The sequence below is a fragment of the Condylura cristata genome, unplaced genomic scaffold (genome assembly GCF_000260355.1).
Source record: "Condylura cristata isolate star-nosed mole 26May11 unplaced genomic scaffold, ConCri1.0 scaffold00023, whole genome shotgun sequence".
Lineage (NCBI taxonomy): Eukaryota > Metazoa > Chordata > Mammalia > Eulipotyphla > Talpidae > Condylura > Condylura cristata.
The window spans coordinates 18,662,207-18,674,330 of NW_004567124.1; the positions used below are offsets into that span (position 1 = coordinate 18,662,207).

General features: G+C 37.7%; 1 protein-coding gene across 5 annotated transcripts in view; it reads left to right on the forward strand.

Annotated features, from left to right (window-relative positions):
* The window catches only part of GABPB1 (GA binding protein transcription factor, beta subunit 1), a 62,170-nt gene that overhangs the window by 6,441 nt on the left and 43,605 nt on the right, over window positions 1-12,124 (forward strand). Inside the window, exon 2 of one of the 5 annotated variants that reach the window (XM_004687803.1) lies at window positions 3,384-3,406. The exons of the other annotated variants lie outside the window; for them this stretch is intronic. The gene's annotated coding sequence lies outside the window, so the exon portion shown is untranslated. The remainder of the gene's footprint in view (window positions 1-3,383; window positions 3,407-12,124) is intronic. 5 annotated transcript variants of the gene reach the window in all.

The following is a 12,124-nucleotide window of genomic DNA, read 5'->3' on the forward strand; positions in this document are numbered from 1 at the left end:
ATATATCAACAGCTGGAAGGTTATATGAAAAACTTAGTTCTGAGTATAGTTTTATAGGTGATTATTTTCTTTTTGTTCATCCACACTTTCTAACTTCTGTATTAAAATTTTTTATGGTGTGTTACTTGTAATTAAAGGGATATTAAGATGTTATATTTTAAGTTTTATTTATTTATGCATACAAGAACTGGGTATAGGCCAGAGATGCGGAGGGTGATGGATTCACCAGAGACAGAGTGGGGAGCAGAACAGTCAGATAGATGTACTGAAATAACACTGCTGAGGGGAATAGCAGGTGAGACAGGAGAGGTCCTTGGGCCATTTAAGTCACCTCCCTGACCAGGGATCCTTAGTGGCTGCTGATAGCTTGTAGTGCTGGGCTTTAATTTAACCCCTTGTGCCACGAGGAAGGCCCCCCAAGATGTTAATAGTTTACTTTAAAAAATTAAACAGGGGCCCTCCATAGTGGCTCAGCAGGTTAAAGCACTGCACTAAGAAGCTTAAGCCAATTCTGCATGAGTTCGATTGCAGCCTGCCCCGAGGAGATCCACAGGGCCAGGCAGACCTCTCCTGACCCGCCCACTGCTCCCCTCAGCAGTGTATTTCGTCGATCTGCCTGTTCTGCCTGTTCTGCTCCCCACTCTGTTCCTGGTGAATCCTCTCACCCTCCACATCTCTAGCCTGTACCCCAGTTCTGTATGAATAAATAAATAAATCTTTAAAAAAAAATTAAACAGTAATATAAGCTGAGGAGTTTGGATTTTATACTCTACAGTTTATGTACACTGACTTAATAATTGCACATAAATAAGAATTTGTAAGTACATGAAGTGCATCATTTAAAAAAATTTTTAGATTCTTTACCACTCTAGAATAAATAGGAAAAAATCTCTGACTCCTTATCATCCTACTCTAAGTAATTATTACTAGATTTATCCTAAATAATTCTCTATTTTGTTATGTTTCCTTCATCTTATGTGTATTTTTTTTTTTAAAGATTTATTTATTTGTACATACAGAACTGGGGTACAGGCCAGGGGCCTGTACCTCTCAGGGGCGGTGAGAGGCTTCACCAGAGACAGAGCGGGGAGCAGAACAGGCAGATGGACGAAGTACACTGCTGAGGGGAGCAGTGGGTGGGTCAGGAGAGGTCTGCCACGTCATGTGGTCTCCTCCGGGGCAGGCGGGATTTGAACTCATGCGGAAGTGGCTTTAGCTTCTCAGTGTAGTGCTTTAACCCGCTGCGCCACCAGGGAGGGCCTTTATGTGTATTTTTTAAAAAAGATTTTTATGCATACAAGAGCTGGAGTGTAGGCCAGAGGTGAGGGGAAGAGTGGGTGATTAGAGGATTCATCAGAGGGAGCAGAACAGGCAGATTGACTGAAATACACTGCTTCAAGGAGCAGTGAGCTAGACAGGAGAGGTTTGCTGCTCCATGTAGGTTGGCTTCAGGATCAAACTGGTGCTGCAGTGGCTGTGGATAGCTTCACAATGTTGAGACTTACGCCTTAGGCCACCAGGGAGGCCCTTATGTATATTTAAATGTATTTATCATAGTGTAGTCACTCCAACTGTGTGGCTTTTAGGAAATTTTTTTGTTCTTCAAGATTCCTCCTTTGTAAAAGGGCAGAGTTACAATACCTACCTTTCAGTGGTTGGGAGACTAGATGAGTAATTGTAATTTCATATATCATGATTAGAACAGTGTCTGAAACAAAAGTAATAGCTCAGTAAATGTTAGTAATTATAAGTTACCTCCACTGTACAAAACCCTAGGGTCTAATAGATATTGGTGCAGAATAGGCAGATTGACTGCAATACAGTACTGAGGGGAGCAGAGGGCTGTCAGGAGAGGTCTGTCACACCATATGGGTCAGTCCCCTGGCTGGGGATCGAACTTGTGCTGCAGTGGCTGCTATAGCTTCATACTGCTGTGCTTTAACCGCTTGTATCACCAGGGAGGACCCACAGAGCTTTTTTTTTTTAAAAAGATTTATTTATTCATACAGAACTGGGGTACAAGCCAGAGTTGCAGGGGCAGTGAGAGGCTTCACCAGAGACAGAGTGGGGAGCAGAACAGACAGGTTGACAAAGTACAATACTGAGGGGAGCAGTGGGCTCCTCAAGAGAAGTCTGCCTTGCTATGTGGGTCACCTCCAGGCCGGGGATTGAAATCACACTGAAGCGGCTGCAGCCAGCTTGCGCCACCAGGGAGGGCCCACAACAGAGCTTTTTTTATTTTAAAATTGCAGCTAAGAATTTGTAGTGTATTTACTCAACTTGGAGTCCTATTTTACTTGAATATTGAAACATATACTTTTTCATGTTAGTATAACTTTATAATCCATGGTGATTTAAACATTAAAAAGAAGATAACAGAAAATGTGCCTCTCCATTTTTATTGATTAAAAAATATGCTATACTCACCAATACTGTGGATTTATTGCATAGTTTAATAAATTTATTTTTAGAACAGATTTGAAAGTTCTAAACATTTACCTTTTTTCTTATTAACATCTGAGAGACAAGGTATTTCTGCTATTGTTTACCAGTGATTTTCTAAAGGAGCTGAGTGGAGGCCATCATGATATCTTTCTTTTAACTTGCCCTGCATTCTATAGATGAGAAAACTGAGGTTGATGTTTGCCCTAGGTCATAATATTATAACGGCACTTCATGATTAAACTATTGGATGTGCAACCCCTTCTGATTCCTCTACTCTTGGGTCTGTAGTGCTTGTCACATATTCAACCAGAAAAAAATAAAAGTTAAACAGTGTCTATCTCTTCAAGCTGCTATAACAGAGTCCCAGAGCTTATAATAGAAATTTGCTTCTCACTGTTCTGGAGGCCATCAGGTCCAAGCTCAGGGTGCCAGCATGCTTGGGTTCTGGTTCTACTTGTCTCTCTCGCATCCGCATGTGGTGGGAGGGACAAGGGGGCGCTCTGGTCTCGTTATGAGGGTATTAAACTTACAAAGTTTAATGATATAATGTTTAATAAAGGGTATTAAACTGCACTCATGACTACTAATTACCTCCTAAAGATCCCGCAACCTAATACCATCACTTTGGGATTAGAAATGTTCATCATAGAACAAACATACTTAGGAGACACAAGAATGTACAGACCATAGCAAATAGTATATTAAGTGATCTATTTTAAAATTTTCCTTTTATCTTGATTAACTTGTGTGAATTCTTTCATCTTTGCTCTACCTTTGTTCTTTTATACATTCTGTTTATAGGGATCTCAAATTTTGTCCCTTAGCTTATTCCTGCATTCATTAGATAGAGCTTGAACTTGACATCAATCATTTACCTTTTTACTGGGTCCCTGTTGTCAAATCTTTCAACCGTCAGTTTCCTCTAATTTCCTTCATAGGTCACACATATTTGCAGAGAAAGGTAGATAATTATGAAGATTTCTTGGCCACTGTCAATTTATGCTGAGCAATTCCAATGGGCCTTTGCTCCTTCCTTGCAGTCACTTTATTAACCTATATTTCAATTGTCTCACATGTCTTCTTCCTCAAAAAATGCCATTGACTTCTACTTAATTGGGAAAAAAAATTAAACTTGAACATTTTCTTTTATTATTACCATGACAACTCATCTTATTTTGTAAAATTGAATGAAAAGATCTTTTGCCTTTCTAGAAACCTTGCTGCCACACTTAACTCATCTGTAATATCTGTAATGGTTTCCCTTCCTACTTTCAGGTATATATAGACTTTCTACCTGAGAGAAAAAATAACTTTGATTAACTACTGCTGTGTTTTTCCAGCAATTTTCCTTTCAAAATTAAGACCACAGTTGCTACCCTCAGCTCTTTTACTGCTTTTCCCCTATTGCAATCTTGTAACATCATAGTCAGAATATTGCTTCTTATTGATGGCACACTTTTCGTCCTGATTTTATTCAGCTAACATATATATTACTATTAATTTACACCCATGCTTTTAACATTCTTCCTTTGCCCTTCATGTTAGTGTCATCCTGGTTTTCCCTTCCTGATCACTGTTTTCTTTGCTGCTCTTTTACCACTGTCACTTAGTGGTCACTTTTACCACTTAGCCCTCTGCTGCTGTTTTTGTCTCTCAGGTGACTCTTGCATATGCTTGTGGTTCTTGAATGTGTGTGTCCTTCAGTTCTCTATCTCCAGTGGTTGCCTGAATATTTCCATTGGGCTCAAGGAATTTCCATTCACTTTTATATGTAGTATTATCCAACTTCCAACCTGTTCTGTTTTTCTTTTAGTTTCATCATCATCATGTTAAAATCTAAAAGTTTTCTGTTATGCATGCTTCTCCTTTCATACCCATCAATCAGCAGAGTTCTTTAAGTTACTCTTAACTACATCAGTTAGTTCTGGGATTCTGCATCGTCTACTTATTCTATTTAATTAGAGTATCCTTCCTATAATCCATCCTACTTGTGGTTGGTGGAATAATTTTCCTAAAACTAGTTTTGAATCCATTGCTACTAAACAGCCAGAGGAAAGAACATGTGCTGTTATTGATCTTTGCTCTCTTCATTGTGCCAAAGTGAGTTGAACATGTGCTGAATAAATGTTTAAATAGATCACCGTTTGCTCAAAATGTTGAATGGCTCCCAATTGTCTACAGGATAAAGTCCAAAGTCTACTTTCTGGTTTCAAACTTCTTATTACAGTCTGCTTCTTCAGACTTACTCCTTTCCCCTTACGGTTATCAAGCTAATGTTTCCCCTAGTATACCATGCTCAGTCACAACTCCATGTGTTCTTCCTTTTCCTTTTCCTTGCCTGTCAAAACCTATTCAGAAATCTTTGCCCTGTGCCAGGCACTGTTGTAATCTCTGGTGTTATAGTAATGAACAAAACAGAAGACAAAGTCTCTGTTTTCTTTGAACAGACTTGGTTAGGGTTGGGGTGGGAGGAGGGGCACAGTAAACAAATGTCAGGTGGTAATGAGGACAATAAGAAAGAAAAGGGTGAGCTTGGTGGGAGGTTGTTGCTATTTTAGGTGGTCTGGGAAGCCTCCCTTTTTGGATGTCTTGGAGGGAGGGATAAAGCATGCAATTTAAATGAAGGACTTAGTAGTCAGTGGAAACAACATGTGAAAGACTGAAGTGGGAACATGTTTGGCCTGTTCCAAATAATTACTAAGACTTATGGTTAGAACAGAATGAATAAAGGAGAGTAATAAATGTGGAGAGGTAGTGTCGAGCCAGGTTATGCTTCAAATGTCTTTTATCAAAGAATCCACCCTTGATTATATCATTTTATTAATTGAAAGCTGCTCTGAACCCTTTTAGCAACTATGAAAGTAGCTCTCAAATTATTTTTATTGTGACCCTAGAAAAACAAATGTATTTTGTTTTTTTACTTTATGCATCTTACTGTGTGTATGTGTATTCAGGAACTAAGTTTTTATGAAACATGACTTTTACTATGTTTGATATGTGCTCTTTTTTAAAATGATTTCACAGTCTGCTAATGGATGAAGATACACACTGAAAAACTGATCTGTAGTGTATGTCTGCTTAAAATAAACTGAAAAATTGAACTACAGATGGCCTTTTAAAAATATAATCCACATATTCTTTTAGGTATAAAATTTTTCAGTTAAAGATTGTAATTTCACTTTTTGTGAGTGGGTTTTTAGTGCTAACTAGAGAGGACTTGTTTAATTAAAAAACTATTGAGTGGTGTGCTACAAATGGCTAGATCCTAAAATATGCATAGGAATAAGATAAACCCTGCCTGGATTCTGAGACTTATGGAGAGGAGAGTTTGCAAATAAATATGTTTATTTGTAACCATATGTTAAGGGCACAGTGAACGATGGAGAAGTGATTCTTTCATTTTTGCTGAGAAGGTCGAAGGGAATTTGTTGGAAGAGGTAGTATCTGAATTGGGTGCCGGAAGGATATGAATCCTTAGTAAGGTACTGGGGTAAAGAGAAGACCTCTCAGGCAGAACAACATAAAGGAATAACATGAGATGGAATGATATTGTAGGTAACTGTATTATTGGAATATAAATTCAAAGGGAATGTGTGTATGTTAATGAGGCTTCACTGAAGCATTGACCATATGCTTAAAGATCTGAAATGCATTAAGTCACAACTTATTCAATGAATTTTGCAATTAAGTGAAAACTATATACAATCACAATTGCTTATCAAAGTTAACTTATGGGAGGTAGAGTGATCATTTTTCAACCAGTCCAATGCTGCCAGTTTTTCCTCTAGTGATGAAACCTATTGCTGTTTCCTCAACTGTGTCCTAGAAGAAGGTGGTCTCTATTTATGGGCTATGCTGTACAAAAAGAAGCCTTTTTAAGTATTAAAATTTTCCCCCTTTACAGTAAATTTGAGAATTGAGACCTTTTGAGGAAAAGGGAGATTCACATTTCAGACTAATTTTAGGACTAATTCTGTCTGTAAAGTAAAATGGTAAGTGGCCAACTATTCTAAGATATTTTTAACACACATAGCTAAATTCTACTATATTCTGTATGTAATTGAAACACATGATTATATATGTTTTAGGTGTAATCTAAAGATACTTTAATAAACTGGAGTAAGCCACAGCTCAAGACTATGACAGTATTCAAAATACCACTCTGTCTCCGATGAATCCTCTCACCACCCTTCCCCTTTGGTCTGCACCCCAGTTCTATATGCATAAACAAATAAATCTTAAAAAAATATATAGTCATTTCATGCAGACTGGGAAGAATATTTGCATCATATGAAATAAACTACAAGTATAGATAATGCACACCTAACAAAGAAACAGAGGCACAGAAAAATAGGCAAAGACTATGTATAGGGCATTTTTGGAAGAGGAAATATAAGTGACTAACAAACATTTGACAAGATATGTAATCTCATTAGTAATTTGAGAGATACATATTAAATAGAAGAAAATGCGGGCAACAGGCAAAAATTTAAAGCTTGGTAATGTTCAGATTGGCTATATTGTGAAGAAATAATAAGTAAGACAAACTATTGTTGGGATTATAAATTAGTATAACCAGTTTGGAGGTATAAATTGATGTAGGCAGCTTGGTAGTATCTGTCAGTTTAAAATGCTTACTCTCAATGAAATCTGTCCACTTTCTGCATTAGAGGAACCTGGATATGGATATGTGCAAAAGGTAACATGTAAGTTCAGGTTGCATTAAGGAGAACAAGTGCAGCATTCTTTATAATAGCAAAGATAAGCAAAACTGAACATAAGTAGGAAAATGAACAAGTAAACTAGTATATTCTTATTTTGGAATAATGTGTCAATTTAAATATATGACTAAATATACTGCTGAGTGATAAGTTGTAGAGCAGTATGTAAGATATAGCATTTATATAAATAAGAAAAATCGAAAAACTATATTTTCAGGAGATGGTGTGCATGCATATGGCATGCATATGGCATGCATCTGGCATGATAAATACTAAACTGAAAATAGTGCTTAATTTCATTATTGAGTTGTAGATGATTGGATTTTGGTAATAGAGATAGGGCTAATCAGAGGGAAATTTAACCTTTTCAGTCTTCTTTAATAAAAGTTTTAAATTAAAACATAGTGCATATTAAAAAATTTAGCAATAGTGATCAGTTTGACAATAGGATGGACAAGTGGTAGTGAAGGTGTGAGGTCTGTTGAGGGGGTACATTGTTTATATAAAAACATGAGTACTTATATTATTTGTGCCTTATAGTATGTGGCAAAGTGAATTGTGAGAGAAGAGTAATTTAAAAATGATTTGATAGAGCCCTTCCTGGTGGCGCAGCGGGTTAAAGCACTGCACTAAAAAGCTTAAGCCACTTCCACATGAATTCAATCCCTGCCTGGCCCGGAGGTGACCCACATGGCATGGCAGACCTCTCCTGACCCACCCGCTGCTCCCCTCAGCAATGTACTTCGTCGATCTGCCTTTTCTGTTCCCCACTCTGTCCCTGGTGAATCCTCTCACCTTCCGCATCTATGGCCTGTACCCCAGTTCTGTATGAATAAATAAATAAATTAAAAAAAAAGATTTGATAATATGGTAGTATCTGTCAAAATTACAGTTGTATGTACCTTTGCTCCAGCAATCCTGCTCCCCGGAGTTTACCCCATACTTACATAAAATTAACCATTTAAACAGTTTCTAATTGCAGTTTGCTTATAATAGCAGCAGTGTCTGTGTCTATAAGCTAAGATAAATCATGCAATAGCATTATTAGGCAGCTGCACAAAAAATTAAGTGTCTTTATGTGAACTAACAGGAAATGACCTTTCCAGTAAGTGTTGTGAGCAAGTGCAGAACAACAGTGTATTTAGTATTGACATTTTTGGGTAATTATAGGAACAATGAAAGAGTACCTATGAGAATAGTAAAGGTGATTACTGGTTGTGGCTGGGAGGAAGATGGGAATAGTGTCAATATTTCAATGAAGGCTTTTCAAAGTATACATTCCTGTGTTTAGATTTTTGAGCTACCTGAAAGTATTGCCTATTGAAAAAGGAAATAAAGAAAAATAGATTTGAAGTAGAACCTACAGGACTTGGTGACCAACTGTATGTAAAGAGATGAGGGAGAAGGAGTTGAATAGCTCCCATATTCTAATTTGGGAGGTGAAGAGGCTGGTACAGAGTACAGGAGGAAGGTTAGGTGTTGGTATGTGCGTGAGAAATTATGGACCTAGTAACTGAGGAATACTTACTCCCCATTTCTAGTTGTGTTTGTGTGTGTATGTGTGTGTACTTTAGATATGGAGATTAACCTTGAACATGAAATTTAGTCATCATAAATGTTTTTTATTCTTTGGTAACAACTTTCCCAGTGTATTAGATGCCATTGTATAAAAAAGGAGGAGCCAAAGATGACATGTAGTTTTGGCCTGAATTAACTTGGTGAAAAGTGGAATTATTTACTGACTAATGATGAGAAGGTGGAATTGGGGTGGTTTGGGCTGGGGTTATGTATTAAGAATTTTATTCTGGAAAAAAAAAAAAGAATTTTATTCTGACCCTCCCTGGTGACACAACAGGTTAAAGCTCAGCACTGAAACTTAGCAGCAGCCACTGCAGCACCAGTTACATCCCCGCCCCAGAGGTGACCCACATGGCACAGCAGACCTTTCCTGTCTAGCCTGCAGCTCCCCTCAGCAGTGCACTTCATCAATCTGCCTTTTCTGCTCTCTACTCTGTCTGGTGAATCCTCTTACCACTCCTGCCCCTCTGGCCTCTACCCCAGTTCTGTATGCACAAATAAGTAAATCTTTTATAAAAAAAAAAATTAGGTTTTAAGGAGAACAGTTTTGTCATGACATCATACTTTTATAGTCAAATAGGGATGTTGGTATGCATAGTGAATATCAATAGAGAAATAGAAAATGTTCATCTGAGAAATGCATAACTTATGTGAGAAGTAGGAACTTTTGGTTCCAATTTAATTACATCTTTTGGTATCTGAAATTCAAAGAAACAAAAATAATTTTAATAAGGAAGTGATCTTAGGGTAGATGTGATTATACTGTAATTTAAAAAATAATAATAATACTGGCTTAGGGAAGTATAAAGTAGAATATAAAAGTACTGTTTTAATAGTTTTAATCTAATGGAGAAACAAAGTCACAGCATGGGGTAAGCTGCCCTGAAAAAAGCTCTTGCTATCTAATTTGGGGGTTTAAATTTCTTTGTGTTATATTTTAGAATCTGATTTAAATTTTTATTTTATTTTCTTTTTTTGGGAGGGAGGTAGAACTGGGGTGTAGGCTAGTTGTGTGGTAGGTGAGAGGGTTCATCAGAGACATTTGGGCACAGAACAGGTGGATTTACTGATCTACAGTGCTAGCAGCAGTGTGCTGGACTGGAGAGGTCTGCTCAGCCATGTGTGGTATAGCTGCCTGGTGAGGGATTGAACTCTGGCAGTAGCAGTAATAGCTCTGAGACTTGAATCTGATCTTTGAGGTCTTAATTTATCCATACAATTTCTTCCTGATTTCTCTTTGGCTAGTGTCAAAAATAAATAAATACAGAGGAGCACAGATAAAGGGCACACATGCCTGAACTTGCAAATGTATTTAGTAGTTCTTTTCTGGGTTTATGTTAATAAGGATTTGGGTGTGTTATAGCAATTAAAAAGAGCTGTTAAGTAATTCTTGCTTGAGATTTAAAAATTTAACCATTTTATATCTGAAGAGAAGACATTTTACTGGTAGTAGTCTTTTTTAACGCTTTAAACAATGCAAATAATGCTATATATAGAATCACCTAACAATTGTTGATGGTTTTGTTTAAATAAGGGTGATGTTCTGCCATCTCCACCTCTTGTACTTACCCTTTTACCTGCTCTTTCTCAGTTCTGAAGTTCTTTAGAACTCTGAGAAACAAAATCTGGGAAATGCTGGATTGGGCTACAGTTAGGCTTGGATGGACTCTTTTATCTCTTATGCATCTTTGATATATCCACACAAGTGAAAGGATGGTGAAAGCATAGTCCATAGAAATTAACTTTAATTCAAGAAGCATTTTATTCACTCAGGTAATTTTGCTACTAGGCAACAGTATATAGGAACCGTCCCCGTAACCCCATTTTATATTATAAAATGGGAAAGAGAGGGGTGCTGCTGGCCTTTACTGTGTTGAGGACAGGGTGCAGTGCACTAGACAGTCTCCCATAACAAAGAACTACCAGGCCCAAATGGTCAATAGAGCTGATAGAGAATACATTCTTAATTAGTTGAATACCAACTTGGTGTGTATCACTGTTCCACCGTATTTACAGATGCATATAATCCTGAAAGTATTGTTTGTTTCTATGAGAAACTTATAACCTAACTTAAGGATCTGTGGTCTGACTATTACCATCTGACTCTCCTCACAGCCATTCCATTCTACTATCTTTGTTTCAGTACATAATCCCACTTAAAAAAAAAAAAAGTTTATGCATACAAGAACTGGGGTACAAGCCAGAGAGAGGTGTGGTGGGTGAGAGAATTCACCAGAGACAGAGTGAGGAGCAGAACAGGCAGATCCACTGAAATACACTGCTAAGGGGAGCAGCAGGTGGGACAGGAGAGGTCTGCCACAACATGTGGGTCATCTCCCTAGCCAGGGGATCGAACTCATGGTACAGTGGCTGCAGCTAACTCCACAGCACTGTGCTTTAACCAGTTGTGCCACCAGGGAAGGCCCAGTAATCCCACTTTTCACTAATTTGTCCAGGGCAAAACCTAGATGTGTTTTTGATTCCTCAGGCCCCACTCCCCACCCCACCCCCCCGTCTCACACACACACTATTACACTGGGAATGCTGGTTAATTCTATTTTGGAAATATATCTTGTATGTGGTAATTGCTGCTAGTCCAGTTTTTTTGGAAAAAACTGGAGATCCTGGATTAAATGTATAAAATACTGCCTTAACAGGTTTGAAAAACTGGGAAGATAGGGGAATCTGATAGGTCAAATTCGAGAAGAAAGTCTAAACCAAAAGAGTCTAGTAAAACTAAAGCTACTTTTTCCCTCGGTGTATTTGCTGATATCAAGAAATTTAGGTTCTTGTTCATAAGCATTGTGGACAGAAATCAAGACTCGGAGCCTATTCAGCAGTGGACATACAGAGTCTTATATGAGATCCTTTCCTAATTAGTCATGGACTCCATATATCTATACCTTAGGACTAAGGCTGAGCCAGAACTAACCTCTTTCCTCTTCCCTTGTCTATCTTCCAACCAGATATCTGGACATTAAGTCAGGTTGTTTTGGTACTGGGCTAAGCAGGAGAAAAGGGAATGGAAACAAAGTCTTTATAAACTTGTGACTGAATGGATAAGGTAAGGAAAAATGTGAGGGAACCTTAATCCATGACTTAATTTAGGTTAGTTAGACTGGTAGTGTCCCTTAAGTGTTTGGCAGAAGTAAATGTACATGTTCCTTTGAATGCTTCTTCATCTTAGACTTCTCCACAAATAATTTTTCAAGGACAGTGACTAGCCCATATTTAAAGTTTAAGTAGACAAGGAAACATGCACAGCAATGAGCAGAAATAACAGCTGAAAAAAAGTTAATAGGCTTCGCATATTAGAATAAAAAGACACATGCTAAAAAAAAAATCTTGCATTTACAGAAATAAATGACAGACTTGAAGAC